Raw genomic sequence first — 17,239 nt, 5'->3', positions numbered from 1 at the left:
CTGAGCCTGCGCATCCAGAGCCTGTGCTCCACAACAGGAGAGGCCACAACAGTGAGAGGCCCGCGTACCAAAACAAAAAACAAAAACCCCCCAAAGTTAGCAGAAGGAAACAAATCATAAAAATCAGATCAGAAATAAATGAAAAAGAAATGAAGGAAACGATAGCGAAGATCAATAAAACTAAAAGCTTGTTCTTTGAGAAGATAAACAAAATTGATAAACGATTAGCCAGACTCATCAAGAAAAAAAGGGAGAAGACTCAAATCAATAGAATTAGAAATGAAAAAGGAGAAGTAACAACTGACACTGCAGAAATACAAAAGATCATGAGAGATTACTACAAGCAACTCTATGCCAATAAAATGGACAACCTGGAAGAAATGGACAAATTCTTAGAAATGCACAACCTGCCAAGACTGAATCAGGAAAAAATAGAAAATATGAACAGACCAATCACAAGCACTGAAATTAAAACTGTGATTGAAAATCTTCCAACAAACAGAAGCCCAGGACCAGATGGCTTCACAGGCAAATGCTATCAAACATTTAGAGAAGAGCTAACACCTATCCTTCTCAAACTCTTCCAAAATATAGCAGAGGGAGGAACACTCGCAAACTCATTCTACGAGGCCACTATCACCCTGATACCAAAACCAGACAAGGATGTCACAAAGAAAGAAAACTACAGGCCAATATCACTGATGAACATAGATGCAAAAATCCTCAACAAAATACTAGCAAACAGAAGCCAACAGTTCATTAAACGGAACATACACCATGATCAAGTGGGGTTTATTCCAGGAATGCAAAGGATTCTTCAATATATGCAAATCATCAACGTGATTCACCATATTAACAAATTTAAGGAGAAAAACCATATGATCATCTCAATAGATGCAGAGAAAGCTTTCGACAAAATTCAACACCCATTTATGATAAAAACTCTGCAGAAAGTAGGAATAGAGGGAACTTTCCTCAACATAATAAAGGCCATATATGACAAACCCACAGCCAACATCGTCCTCAATGGTGAAAAGCTGAAAGCATTTCCACTAAGATCAGGAACAAGACAAGGTTGCCCACTCTCACCACTCTTATTCAACATAGTTTTGGAAGTTTTAGCCACAGCAATCAGAGAAGAAAAGGAATCCAAATCGGAAAAGAAGAAGTAAAGCTGTCACTGTTTGCAGATGACATGATACTATACATAGAGAATCCTAAAGATGTTACCAGAAAACTACTAGAGCTAATCAATTAATTTGGTAAAGTAGCAGGATACAAAATTAATGCACAGAAATCTCTGGCATTCCTATACACTAATGATGAAAAATCTGAAAGTGAAATCAAGAGAACACTCCCATTTACCACTGCAACAGAAAGCATAAAACATCTAGGAATAAACCTACCTAAGGAGACAAAAGACCTGTATGCAGATAATTATAAGACACTGATGAAAGAAATTAAAGATGATACAAATAGATGGAGAGATATACCATGTGCTTGGATTGGAAGAATCAACATTGTGAAAATGAGTCTACTACCTAAAGCAATCTACAGATTCAATGCAATCCCTATCAAACTACCACTGGCATTTTTCACAGAACTAGAACAAAAAATTTCACAATTTGTATGCAAACACAAAACACCCCGAATAGCCAAAGCAATCTTGAGAATGAAACACGGAGCTGGAAGAATCAGGCTCCCTGACTTCAGACTATACTACAAAGCTACAGTGATCAAGACGGTATGGTACTGGCACAAAAACAGAAATATAGATCAATGGAACAGGATAAAAATCCCAGAGATAAACCCATGCACATATGGTCACCTTATCTTTGATAAAGGAGGCAGGAATGTACAGTGGAGAAAGGACAGCCTCTTCAATAAGTGGTGCTGGGAAAACTGGATAGGTACATGTAAAAGTATGAGATTAGGTCACTCCCTAACAACATACACAAATATAAGCTCAAAATGGATTAAAGACCTAAATCTAAGGTCAGAAACTATCAAACTCTTAGAGGAAAACATAGGCGGGACACTCTATGACATATAAATCACAGCAAGATCCTTTTTTACCCACCTCCTAGAGAAATGGAAATAAAAACAAAAATAAACAAATGGGACCTAATGAAACTTCAAAGCTTTTGCACAGCAAAGGAAACCATAAACAAGACCAAAAGACAACCCTCAGAATGGGAGAAAATATTTGCAAATGAAGCAACTGACAAAGGATTAATCTCCAAAATTTATAAGCAGCTCATGGAGCGTAATAACAAAAAACAAACAGCCCAATCCAAAAATGGGCAGAAGACCTAAGCAGACATTTCTCCAAAGAAGAAATACAGACTGCCAACAAACACATGAAAGAATGCTCAACATTACTCATCATTAGAGAAATGCAAATCAAAACTACCATGAGATATCATCTCACACCAGTCAGAATGGCCATCATCAAAATATCTACAAACAATAAATGCTGGAGAGGATGTGGAGAAAAGGGAACCCTCTTGCACTGCTGGTGGGAATGTAAATGGATACAGCTGCTGTGGAGAACAGTACGGAGGTTCCTTAAAAAACTACACATAGCACTACCATATAACCCAGCAATCCCACCTCTGGGCATATACCCTGAGAAAACCATAATACAAAAATAGTCATGTACCAAAATGTTCATTGCAGCAATAGCCCGGAGAAGGAAACAGCCTAAGTGTCCATCATCAGATGAATGGATAAAGAAGATGTGGCACATATACACAATGGAATATTACTCAGCCATAAAAAGAAACGAAACTGAGCTATTTGTATTGAGGTGGATAGACCTAATGTCTGTCATACAGAGTGAAGTAAGTCAGAGAGAGAGAGACAAATACCGTATGTTAACACATATATATGGAATCTTAAAAAAAAAAAAATGGTCATGAAGAACCTAGGGGTGAAACAGACTGGAGAACACTTATACCACAGAAGTCAACCCAGTGGAGTGAAGGTTCTGAGCCCCACGTCAGGCTTCCAAAACTGGGGGTCCAGAAACGGGAGGAGGAATTCCTAGAGAATCAGATTTTGAAGCCAAGTGGGAACTGATAGCAGGACTTTGGCAGGACTGGGGGGGAGGGGGGGCTGTGGCTCGCCGTGGGGACAAGGACACTAGCAGAAGAAGTTCTGGGAAGTACTCATTGGCGTGAGCCCTTCCAGAGTCTACCATTAGCCCCACCAAAGAGCCCAGGTAGGCTCCAATGTTGGGTGGCCTCAGGCCAAACAACCAACAGGGAGGGAACCCAGCCACTCCCATCAACAGTCAACTGGATTAAAGTTTTACTGAGCTCAGCCCACCAGAGCAACAGTAAGCTCTACCTGCCACCAGTCCCTCCCATCAAGCCTCTTAGATAGCCTCATCCACCAGAGAGCAGACAGCAGAAAAAAGAACTACAGTTCTGCAGCCTGTGGAAGAAAAACCACACTCACAGAAACATAGACAAGATGAAAAGGCAGAGGGCTATGTACCAGATGAAGGAAAAAGATAAAACCTCAGAAAAACAACTAAATAAAGCAGAGATACGCAACCTTCCAGAAAAAGAATTCAGAATTATAATAGTGAGGATGATCCAGGACCTAGGAAAAAGAATGGAGGCAAAGATCGAGAAGATGCAAGAAATGTTTAACAAAGACCTAGAAGAATTAAAGAACAAACAGAGATAAACAATAGAATAACTGAAATGTAAACTACACTAGAAGAAATCAATAGCAGAATAACTGAGGCAGAAGAACGGATAAGTGATCTGGAAAACAGAATGGTGGAATTCACTGCTGTGGAACAGAATAAAGAAAAAAGAATGAAAAGAAATGAAGACAGCCTAAGAGACCTCTGGGACAACATTAAACGCAACAATATTAGCATTATAGAGGTCCCAGAAGAATAGAGAGAGAAAGGACCAAAGAAAATATATGAAGAGATTATAGTCGAAAACTTCCCTAACATGGGAAAGGAAATAGCCACCCAAGTCCGGGAAGCACAGCGAGTCCCATACAGGATAAACCCAAGGAGAAACAGGCTGAGACACATAGTAATCAAATTGGCAAAAAATAAAGACAAAGAAAAATTATTGAAATCAGCAAGGGAAAAACGAAAATAACATACAAGGGAGCCCCCATAAGGTTAACAGCTGATTTCTCAGCAGAAACGCTACAAGCCAGAAGACAGTGGCATGATATACTTAAAGTGATGAAAAGGAAGAACCTACAACCAAGATTACTCTACCCGTCAAGGATCTCATTCAGATTCGATGGAGAAATCAAAAGCTTTACAGACAAGCAAAAGCTAAGAGAATGCAGCACCACCAAACCAACTCTACAACAAATGCTAAAGGAACTTCTCTAAGTGGGAAACACAGAGAAGAAAAGGACCTACAAAAACAAACCCAAAACTATTAAGAAAATGGTCACAGGAACATACATATTGATAATTGCCTTAAATGTGAACGGATTAAATGCCCCAACCAAAAGACACAGGCTTTCTGAATGGATACAAAAACAAGACCCATATATATGCTGTCTACAAGAGACCCACTTCAGACCTAGGGACACATACAGACTGAAAGTGAGGGGATGGAAAAAGATATTCCATGCAAATGGAAATCAAAAGAAAGCTGGAGTAGCAATACTCATATCAGGTAATATAGACTTTAAAATAAAGAATGTTACAAGAGACAAGGAAGGACATTACATAATGATCAAGGGATCAAACCAAGAAGAAGATATAACAATGATAAATATATATGCACCCAACATAGGAGCATGTCAATACATAAGGCAACTGCTAACAGCTATAAAAGAGGAAATCGACAGTAACACAATAATAGTGGGGGACTTTAACACCTCACTTACATCAATGGACAGATCATCCAAAATGAAAATAAATAAGGAAACACAAGCTTTAAATGACACAACAGACCAGATAGATTTAATTGATATTTATAGGACATTCCATCCAAAAACAGCAGATTACACTTTCTTCTCAAGTGCGCATGGAACATTCTCCAGAATAGATCACATCTTGGGTCACAAATCAAGCCTCAGTAAATTTAATAAAACTGAAATCATATCAAGCATCTTTTCTGACCACAACCCTATGAGATTAGAAATGAATTACAGGGGAAAAAAAGTAAAAAACACAGACACATGGAGGCTAAACAATACGTTACTAAATAACCAAGAGATCACTGAAGCACTCAACCTAGAGACAAATGACAATGAAAACACAGTGATCCAAAACCTATGGGATGCAGCAACAGCAGTTCTAAGAGGGAAGTTTATAGCTATACAAGCCTACCTCAAGAAACAAGAAACATCTCAAATAAACAATCTAACCTTACAACTAAAGGAACTAGAGAAAGAAGAACAAATAAAACCCAAAGTTAGCAGAAGGAAAGAAATCATAAAGACCAGAGCAGAAATAAATGAAATAGAAACAAAAAACAATAGCAAATATCAATAAAACTAAAAGCTGGTGCTTTGAGAAGATAAACAAAATTGATAAACCACTAGCCAGACTCATCAAGAAAAAGAGGGAGAGGACTCAAATCAAAAAAATTAGAAATGACAAAGGAGAAGTTACAATAGACACCGCAGAAATACAAAGCATCCTAAGAGACTACTACAAGCAACTCTATGCCAATAAAATGGACAACCTGGAAGAAATGGACAAATTCTTAGAAAGGTGTAACCTTCTAAGACTGAACCAGGAAGAAACAGAAAATATGAACAGACCTATCACAAGTAATGAAATTGAAACTGTGATTAAAAATCTTCCAACAAACAAAAGTCCAGGACCAGATGGCTTCACAGGTGAATTCAATCAAACATTTAGAGAAGAGCTAACACCCATCCTTCTCAAACTCTTCCAAAAAATTGCAGAGGAAGGAACACTCCCAAACTCATTCTATGAGGCCACCATCACCCTGATACCAAAACCAGACAAACATACTACAAAAAAAAATTACAGGCCAATATCACTGATGAATATAGATGCAAAAATCCTCAACAAAATACTAGCAAACAGAATCCAACGACACATTAAAAGGATCATACACCATGATCAAGTGGGATTTATCCCAGGGATGCAAAGATTCTTCAATATATGCAAATCAATCGTGATACACCATGAACTAATTGAAGAAGAAAAATCATATGACCATCTCAATAGATGCAGAAAAAGCTTCTGACAAAATGCAACACCCATTTATGATAAAAACTCTCCAGAGGGCTTCCCTGGTGGTGCAGTGGTTGAGAGTCTGCCTGCCGATGCAGGGGACACGGGTTCGTGCCCCGGTCCGGGAAGATCGCACATGCCGCGGAGCAGCTAGGTCCATGAGCCATGGCCGCTGAGCCTGCACGTCCGGAGCTTGTGCTCCACAACGGGAGAGGCCACAACAGTGAGAGGCCCGCGTACTGCAAAAAAAAAAAAACTCTCCAGAAAGTGGGCATAGAGGGAACCTACCTCAACATAATAAAGGCCATATATGACAAACAGCAAACATCATTCTCAATGGTGAAAAACTGAAAGCATTTCCTCTAAGATCAGGAATGAGACAAGGATGTCCACTCTCACCACTATTATTCAACATTGTTTTGGAAGTCCTAGCCGCAGCAATCAGAGAAGAAAAAGAAATAAAAGGAATACAAATTGGAAAAGAAGAAATAAAACTGTCACTGTTTGCAGCTGCCATGATAGTATACATAGAGAATCCTAAAAATGCCACCAGAAAACTACTAGAGCTAATCAATGTATTTGGTAAAGTTGTAGGATACAACATTAATGCACAGAAATCACTTGCATTCCTATATACTAATGATGAAAAATCTGGAAGAGAATTTATGGAAACACTCCCATTTACCATTGCAACAAAAAGAATAAAATACCTAGGAATAAACCTACCTAGGGAGACAAAAGACCTGTATGCAGAAAACTATAAGACACTGATGAAAGAAATTAAAAATGATACCAACAGATGGAGAGATATACCATGTTCTTGGATAGGAAGAATCAATATTGTGAAAATGACTATACTACCCAAAGCAATCTACAGATTCAATGCAATCCCTGTCAAATTACCAATGCCATTTTTTACGGAACTAGAACAAATCATCTCAAAATTTGTATGGAGACACAAAAGTCCCCGAATAGCCAAAGCAGTCTTGAGGGAAAAAAACAGAGCTGGAGGAATCAGACTCCCTGGCTTCAGACTATACTACAAAGCTACAGTAATCAAGACAATATGGTACTGGCACAAAAACAGAAACACAGATCAATGGAACAAGATAGAAAGCCCAGAGATAAACCCATACACATAGGGTCAACTAATCTATGACAAAGGAGGCAAAGACATACAATGGAGAAAAGACTGTCTCTTCAATAAGAGGTGCTGGGAAAACTAGACAGCTACATGTAAAAGAATGAAATTAGAACACTCCCTAACACCATACACAAAAATAAACTCAAAATGGATTAGAGACCTAAATGTAAGACTGGACACTATAAAACTCTTAGAGGAAAACATAGGAAGAACACTCTTTGACATAAATCACAGCAAGGTCTTTTTTGGTCCACCTCCTACAGTAATGGAAATAAAAACAAAAATAAACAAATAGGACCTAATGAAACTTAAAAGCTTTTGCACAGCAAAGGAAACCACAGACAAGACGAAAAGACAACCCTCAGAATGGGAAAAAATATTTGCAAATGAATCAACAAGGATTAATCTCCAGAATATATAAACAGCTCATGCAGCTCAATATTAAAGAAACAAACAACCCAATCAAAAAATAGGCAGAAAAAAAAAAAATAGGCAGAAGACCTCAATAGACATTTCTCCAAAGAAGACATACAGATGGCCAAGAAGCACATGAAAAGTTGCTCAACATCACTAATTATTAGAGAAATGCAAATCAAAACTATGAGGTATCACCTCACACCACTTAGAATGGGCATCATCAGCAAATCTACCAACAACAAATGCTGGAGAGGGTGTGGAGAAAAGGGAACCCTCTTGCACTGTTGGTGGGAATGTAAATTGATACAGCCACTGTGGAGCACAGTATGGAGGTTCCTTTAATAAACTAAAAATAGAATTACCATATGATCCAGCAATCCCACTACTGGGCATATACCCAGAGAAAACCATAATTCAAAGACACATACATGCACCCCAATGTTCACTGCAGCACTGTTTACAATAGCCAGGTCATGGAAGCAACCTAAATGCCCATCGACAGATGAATGGATAAAGAAGAAGTGGTACATATATACAATGGAATATTACTCAGCCATAAAAAGAAACGAAATTGAGTCATTTGTTGAGATGTGGATGGATCTAGAGACTGTCATACAGAGTGAAATTAAGTTAGAAAAACAACTATCGCATATTAATGCATATATACGGAACCTAGAAAAATGGTACAGATGAACCGGTTTGCGGGGCAGAAATTGAGACACAGATGTAGAGAACAAATGTATGGACACCAAGGGGGGAAAGCCACAGTGGGTGGGGGTGGTGGTGTGATGAATTGGGCGACTGGGATTGACATGTATACACTGATGTGTATAAACTGATAACTAATAGGAACCTGCAGTATATAAAAACAAACAGAAAAAAACAACTAATATTAAACTTTCTTTCAAGTATTTGTATGGAAATATGTTAATATAAATGTTTCAGACATTACATGAAATTTCTAAAAATCTTACACGTTCTGGTATAATGTTGTAAGTCATAATTCTAGCTATTACTTTAAAATGTATATCTCAGAAATAACTAAATTTCCTTGTCAACTGCATTATTATGAACTTTCATCAAATCTTTAACCATGGTCATCTTTAAGTTTTTTGTCATTTACAGACAGTTCTGGGTGTACTCTGATGCTTTTGCAAATATGTTCCTATAAAAGGGTTTCATCTTCAAGGAATTCACAGAAAAGACTCTGACAAGTACAGGTTTCTGGTAACTGACTATAATGCTGAACTGAATGAATAAGCATTTTCACAACTCTAATGGAAAACTGATGAATTCATAAAAGTGCTAACAAAAGATCAAGATGAAAAAAAATTAATTGCATGGGACTGAGTGAACTGATGAGGATGATTATAATTTTTTTGACTTTCTGTTTGAATAAAAAAAAAATCCCACAAGGATTCAGAGGCAAAAAATATACAAATCAATTCTCACTGCAAAGTAAAGGAGCTGTTACAGAGGAGGATTACTGGAATGAATGTCAATATTATGACATAGTATGAGTGTGTTTCGTGTTTGGTAATTGCTGTCATTGTTGCTTTTCTTGTGGTCATCCATTAAAATATATATATATATATATATATATATATATATATATATATATGGTCAGTTTAATGAAGAGAGTACTTCACTAAGAAGAGATAAGACACACATAAATTAGTATCAATCATAATCCTAGATGAGAAACATGAAGTTCATTACACAGTGATTTTTTTGTTCTGTTTCTTTAGCTTAAGGAAGTTAAAAGGAAGGTTTAATAGGAAAAGAAAAATTGCCAATTAAAATGAAGAACATAATCTTATTAGGTGTGGCAGCTATTAAAACAATTTGCCATTCTTCATTAAAATGTTTTGTGATTTAATTGAAAACATAAGGACTTCCCTGGTGGTCCAATCGGTAAGACTCTGTGCTCCAAATGCAGGGGGCCCGGATTCGATCTCTGGTCGGGGAACTAGATCCCGCATGCATGCTGCAAGTAAAGAGTTCGCGTGCAGCAACTAAAGTCCACACGCCGCAACTAAGTCCGCATGCTGCAATGAAGACCGCAGCAACTACGACCCGGCATGGAATGAATGAATATAATGACCATATTCAATTTTAGGAAATGAAGACAAGGAAAAAACTACTCTCAAATCTATAACATAAATCTTTAACATATCCACTATGATAATTTTGTCTAACATTTTATTCTGTAATTACTCATTTACATTTCTGACTCTTCCAACTAGAATCTGAGCACCAAGAAAACAAGCATCATATTATAAGGAATCAACAGTCCTTTACCATATAATTATTATTTATGCATAATAATATACAATTTGTTGTCCTGGGTTTGGTGTCTGGGAAAATATATCCTGGATATATTTTCAAGTTACTTAGGTAAACTTCCTAAATAAAACTTGATAATCAAATCCAGGAGATACTACAAGAAATAGGAGTATAATTTTCACATTCCCAGTCCTTCCACTTTTTTTGTCATGATAAATCTATCTGTAAGTCTAGCTTTTTCATATGTTGTACCATTTCCTTAGAATAGTAATCACTTCTATTTAGACCTTTTAAATCTCCCCAAGAAGCACTTCACAATAGTCCATGTATTTCTTTTTTTTTTTTTTTTTTTGCGGTACGCGGGCCTCTCACTGCCGTGGCCTCTCCCGTTGCGGAGCACGGCTCCAGAAGCGCAGGCTCAGCGGCCATGGCTCATGGGCTCAGCCGCTCCGCGGCACGTGGGATCTTCCCGGACCGGGGCACGAACTTGTGTCCCCTGCATCGGCAGGCAGACTCTCAACCACTGCGCCACCAGGGAAGCCCCCATGTATTTCTTTGATATGTCTAAATTTCCCAATAATGTGTCCAGATGAAGATTGTTTATGACTGCGTTGGGTCTTCGTTGCTGTGCACAGGCTTTCTCTAGTTGCAGTGTTCAGGCTTCTCATTGAGGTGGCTTCTCTTGTTGCGGAGCACACACTCTAGGCGCGCAGACTCAGTAGTTGTGGCACACGGACTCAGTAGTTGTGGCTCGCAGGCTCTAGAGCGCAGGCTCAGTAGTTGTGGCACACTGGGCTTAGGTGCTCCGTGGCATGTGGGATCTTCCCGGACAAGGGCTCGAACCTGTGTCCCCTGCATTGGCAGGCGGTTTCTTAACCACTGTGCCACCAGGGAAGCCCTCCTTCACTCTTTTCTTTGACACTTCATGGGCTGTTTCAATCTAAGACCTCACTTTTTTTTTTTTTTTAAGGAAGTTTACCTCCATTATTTCTTCAGGTTATTTTCCTCTTCTCCATCCTTCTCTCTCCACCTTTCTGGGGCTCCTGTTACCTGGATTCTACTTCTATCCTCCATATGATATTGTTTTCATTTTTTATATATAGATCCTCTCTGCCTTTCTAGGGATTTCCTTAATCTGAACTTTCCATTAATTATTTTCTTCCTTGGCTGTATTTATCCCATATATTGCATTCTTTACTTCAACCATTAAAATAGTCTTCCATACCTAAAATTTCTACTTCTTTCCGTTTATAATATTTTCTTTGTTTCAAATTATTTTCCCTTACGTCTTTGTATGTTTATTACACTGATTTGTTTCCTCTCCAAAGTTGCTTTAAGGACTGATCTGGGTAGATCAGATTTTTAGTCTCCTAAATCTTGACACACGCAGAAACAACTTTCAATATAAGTTTCCTAATACACTTTTGAATAAAAATATTAGTTGCACCTAATATTACAAGCATCCTGGAGAGAAATCTGAGAAACATAATTCCAAATACTGAGTTGTTATTATATAAATATACTATTCTGTCAGAAATAGGTATATACATAAATCTAGATATCCTGAAATAAAATGACCCTATGAATGTGAAACAAGTAATATCGGCCATCTATAGAAACAGCTCACCATAAGACATGGTCTATAACTCCAGGTTTAATCAAGGTGATTGGGACAGATTTTCAGAAAACACATGACCTGACATTAATGTAAAAGGAAGCTGCAAAGCAATGAACTGCATTATAAAGAGAGAAAAAAGAATGTTATCAAGATGGTGACAGTCTTTAAACATACACTAACTCCTTATTCTGGTAGCAGATTCACTAAGCAAGTAACTTCCCAATTATGATGTGTTTCCCAAGATTATTTTAAGGAAGAATAAGACAAGCAACATTTGGCAGTCTTGACAGTTTATGTTTTTATCATTAATGATTAAATAACATTCTTTCCTACCTTCATTTCTGAGATAGTGTCTTGGGTCAGCCCACCTGACCAACTCTAGGTATACTGACAAAACCAAAAGGAGTCTAGTATATCACAATAATCTGTGAAAGAGGTTAAGTAAGGATCTGAACCAACCCATGGCCATGAAGAAGAAGATGGAGTCTGAAAATAATAAAGAAATCACATATAAAAGTCATATCTAGGAAGCTTCAAATTAATTAATTAGAAAAAATATTTAGAAGGGTACCACTTGGTGACTGATTCAGTTAGGCGAAGGCAGAGAATACAATGAGAGACAGACACATTTTGACAAAAGGAAAGGAGGTAACTTCTCAGGAGACAGTATTACAAAAGAAAATACTATAGCTCAGAACCATAATCTTTACATATATAGGTATCATTATTTGTTACTCATATAATCATTAAAACATTATTCTGAAGTACACTAAAAGGATACCACTTTTGTAGTAAACACATTCAAGTTACTACACATACCTGAAAGTAACAATCATTTCTTTTGGAGGGAAAAGGCTACTTTTAAAATTTCTACTAATTTAAACATGCATTAATCCAAAATTATGAATACTGTGGGGTTTTTTACATTGAATGTTTCTACTTGTTTTCTACTTGTTCACTTGATCTCTTCCCATCTGTCCACATTCTTTGGTCCATCAAATATTCTTCTCTTATGTCTTGATCCTTGATCTTTCTAGAGTCTTCCTTTCCACCCTGACTTTCCTATCTTAAAATAAACCTGATCCAACCTTTCTTCTTCTTCTCTATCAATATTTCTCAGCCTTGACCAATCTTGTAGTTTTAGTTATTTACCCCTATGTGGAGGACTACTATCAATACTCCTTCATGCGCAAACTCTAATCTCATCTATCCATTTGCATGCTAAACATCTCTACCTAAATACCTTGTTAGTAAATGAATACCCATCCTTCCCAAGCTCCTGCCATTCAGTTCATTGACAATTACTACCAGTTTCTTCCTGGGTAATATATGTCCCATCAGTCTGACTTCATTATTCTCATTCAGGCACTCAATACATTTGGCTACGTTATATTAAAAATCTAATTGGTTTCTCTGTTCCAGCATTAGCTCCTTTTAATCTTTTTATATGCTACAGCCAGATGAACCTTCCTAAACAACAGGTTTTATCTTTTTTTCCCAGCTCAAACACTAACTACTCTCAACCCTTTGGCCTAGTATCTAAGGGTGTTATTTTTCTTAATTCATATCAAATAGCAGTATCACCATCACTTTACACAGCCTGCTTATTCTCTTTTTTTTTTTTTTTTTTTTTTTTGCGGTACGCGGGCCTCTCACTGCCGTGGCCTCTCCCGTTGCGGAGCACAGGCTCCGGATGCGCAGGTTCAGCGGCCATGGCTCACGGGCCCAGCCGCTCCGCGGCATGTGGGATCTTCCCGGACCGGGGCACGAACCCGTGTCCCCTGCATCGGCAGGCGGACTCTCAACCACTGTGCCACCAGGGAAGCCCCTGTGTATTCTCATTTATGTGCCACTGCTTGTGCTGGTTTGTATTCCTGAGATTAGGAGTCTAGCCCCGATCCCTATTCCCCATATAGCTAAATTCTACATGCTCTTTAAGCATCAGGTAAAATGTTACATTCTCTGGACATCTCCTTCCCTCAGTTGAAAGTAATTTCCTCTGACCCTGAACTCTTATTATACTGTAGATCATTAAAGAAGTTAAAACTACGTATCTTGAAATTATTTATATACACATTTCTTTTCCTTTTAGATTTTATCTTTCCTAAAGGCAGGATCCATTTACAGTATATACTTATTTCTGCCAAAGCAACTAACCAGGAACTTAGATATAGAAAGAACTTAATACATACTTGTCAAATGAAAAATAGTTTCGACACTCTTTAGAAGGAATGCATCGTATTGCAGATACAGCCTGCAAGATTCCTTTTATTAATATGTGAAACTAAGGGTTTAAGGAGAGAGAAAGGGGTGGAGTAGATGCATACATTAATTGGTTAAGAGTAGTGGATTCAGAATACACACGCTCACTCTCAAACTATTCCAGAAGTATTAGAGACACATTACAGAATTAGATAATTATTATAAATCATAGAATATGGTTCAGATTCTTCTTTCACTCAGTGAGAGAGAAGGGTCACAGTTGTAGAAAGTGTTCTTAAAAAATCAAAGACTTGGGGCTTCCCTGGTGGCGCAGTGGTTGAGAGTCCACCTGTCGATGCAGGGGACGCGGGTTCGTGCCCCGGTCCAGGAGGATCCCGCATGCCGCAGAGCGGCTGGGCTCGTGGGCCATGGCTGCTGAGCCTGCGCGTCCGGGGCCTCTGCTCCACAGCGGGAGAGGCCACAGCAGTGAGAGGCCCGCGCACAGCAAAAAAAAAAAGAAAGAAAGGAAAAAAAAATCAAAGACTTAAGGTGTCTAGACCCTGACAGGTAAATAGTTTAAGGAATCCTAAAACCCACCGTACCATGTCTTAATATAACAAATCCAAACAAGTACAACAATAAGAACATCATAAAATTCTTCATCCCACCAACCATCCAAAATTATGGAGAATTCCTTTCAGCTATCATTTCTGTGACTACAGATCTCTAATACTGCTTTATATGTGAAGTCTTCCAAGGTACATTAGGATTAATTTAACACTATTACCTTTAGAATCATGCTTGAGTTTGCTATATACCTATGAATTTAAGTTCCTGCTTTGTTAGTGTAGAATTGTCATCTCTGTCTAAAGAAAGGACACACTTTAATTTTGAATTTTTAATAACCAGTTCCTAAAAACTACCATGATAGACAAGTTGAGGAACTTAAGACATTATGAGGAGGAAAACTCAGTAGGGTTAAAGTCAAAAAGGGGGGAAGGGGAATTTTCAATCATTATAAATTTATTTTTCACTAAAATAAAAAGGTAGCACCCTAAATAAAGATATTATCAATGGCAGTACCATTTAATTAATTTAAAGCTTGGTGCTTTGTGACCACCTAGAGAGGTGGGATAGGGAGGGTGGGAGGGAGGGAGACGCAAGAGGGAAGAGATATGGGAACGTATGTATATGTATAACTGATTCACTTTGTTATTAAGCTGAAACTAACACACTATTGTAAAACAATTATACTCCAATAAAGATGTTAAAAAAAAAAGAGCAACTTCTTACCATTTCCAGCAGGGTAGAAGAAGGGTTGGGGATAGTGTCTGCTGCATGTATGGAGAGGGATTTGGCCTGCTGAGATTTTATTTGGGTTTGTTTTGGATGAGAGGATAAATGGACAGACATGATCAGAAACTAGAGTTTAAGGGGAGCTGCCGGAGTACTGAGGGGATATAAATGATCAAGGACACACCTATAATACACTAAACACAAATCATGTGTGCTAATAGCTTCTCATTTCAACAGCCAAGGAATCTACCCTGAAAAAAAGTATTTGATTAGACATTTTTGACATTTGAAAGGTGATTTTTTCAAACAAATTTATATATCTTAGTGGAAATGTAATAGCCTTGGCATTTAAAAATGGACAGTGAGTATTTGGGTCGACTTCTCAAATTAATAAATGCAATGTTCTTTAAAAAAAAAGTAATTCTTATAAATTCATTTCCATTTACACTAATTCCTTCACTCAATAAGAACTTTTCAGGGTCTTCTTCTCTTGGAGTTTCAATGAGATGCTTATAAATTCATTTCACTTTATAAGTACATGCATACTGAAAATGACTTTATCTCCCCAGTGGCTGATTCACCATCCAAATGTTAATATCCTTCTCTGTTTATCACTTAAGAGTCTCTGAAGGCTACCTTTCAGGAACTTAAAGAGATCCAAGAGACAAAGTAGCTTGGATGCTATGAAATAGAAAAAGTCTTACTGTCTTATCTATAGTATATGTCTTATACTACTTAGCAAGGCTATACAGTAATCAGTCAAATTCCTTCCTACACAGGAACATTGAAACAAACAGCAGCATTTGCTGTATCCTGGGATGTTAACAATTTATTGTATAAAAATAACACACCAACTAATTGGGTAAGAAGGAAAAACAAGTCTATTGTGATTAAAAAGAAATTAGATCTAGAATAATCTAGATCCACTGTTCTCAATCTCCACACTGTTCACAGAGACAGCTTCTGCCATCAGTAATGCCTCATTACACATAGTGAATCTTTTTTTTTTTTTTGGCAGCGCCGAGCAGCATGTGAGATCTTAGTTCCCCAACTAGGGATGGAACCCACGTCCCCAGCACTGGAAGCTTGGAGTCCTAACCACTGCACCGCCAGGGAAGCCCCCACACAGTGACTCTCAAATGATTCACAGATGTACTACAGAACTGTTCTGATAACTACTCATCTTTGTTCTTAAATCCCTACATCTCAATGCTTCCCTGAAACGAAAAGGGGACACATATGAAGAATAAAAATCTAGTTTCCTACAAACTATTCTGAAAAAACCTGGATAGGATCCCATATTTGAGGGAGAATGTTCACCCCCAAAATCAATTAGCATCCCTATTACTCTCAATCCTATAGGAGAAATCTATGAATAACTGGTTGGCATTACTTTGCCGCCTCCATCAAGTGAGATGTGTTTGATGAGCGTGGCTGTGACAAATTCCGGGCGCCATAATTAAAGGGCATTCAGCAGCGTAGGAAACGGGCACAGAAATCAATTAGCAATGTTACTGTGGTGAAAACAGATCCAAGCTCTCTAGCTACTTTTATCTTCTATTTCAAAGTTATATTAAAAGTGAGAACTGCCAAGACAAACAAATGAAGCAACTCCATTACTGCAGCAAAGAACCAAGTTCCTACTCTGACAGAAACAAGACTGCCTAAGGCAAAGTTTAATTCCTGAAGAAAATAAACACATTACAAAGAATATATAAAACCTATTCAAGGGCTGTGTAGTAACTGACGACAATTTATTCATTTAACATTAATGGAGAGTCTATTAGATGATGAACTAAATACCAATGAAATAAAGAAAAAACTCAATTCCTATGCTAAACAGCTTTATACTCCAGTGAGGAAGAAAAACTATGAACAAATAAATAAATTATTAAACCACCTAGAAAGCACTAGAGCAAAATCATACCTGAAATAGGATGATGAAAACCAGGCTGATGATGTGCTAGTTTTTAACTGGACTATGAAACTAAACTGTAATCCCTATATACATAGTACTTGTTTCATCATTATTATAAGAATTTTAAATACACCTACCAAATGAAACAGAAAT

General features: G+C 37.7%; 1 protein-coding gene across 6 annotated transcripts in view; it reads right to left on the bottom strand.

Annotated features, from left to right (window-relative positions):
* The window catches only part of MLLT10 (MLLT10 histone lysine methyltransferase DOT1L cofactor), a 248,288-nt gene that overhangs the window by 45,843 nt on the left and 185,206 nt on the right, over positions 1–17,239 (bottom strand). The gene's annotated exons all lie outside the window — the stretch shown is intronic.

This window comes from Leucopleurus acutus, assembly GCF_964270905.1.
Source record: "Leucopleurus acutus genome assembly, chromosome: 1".
NCBI lineage: Eukaryota > Metazoa > Chordata > Mammalia > Artiodactyla > Delphinidae > Leucopleurus > Leucopleurus acutus.
This window is presented reverse-complemented; position numbering and strand designations above follow the sequence as displayed.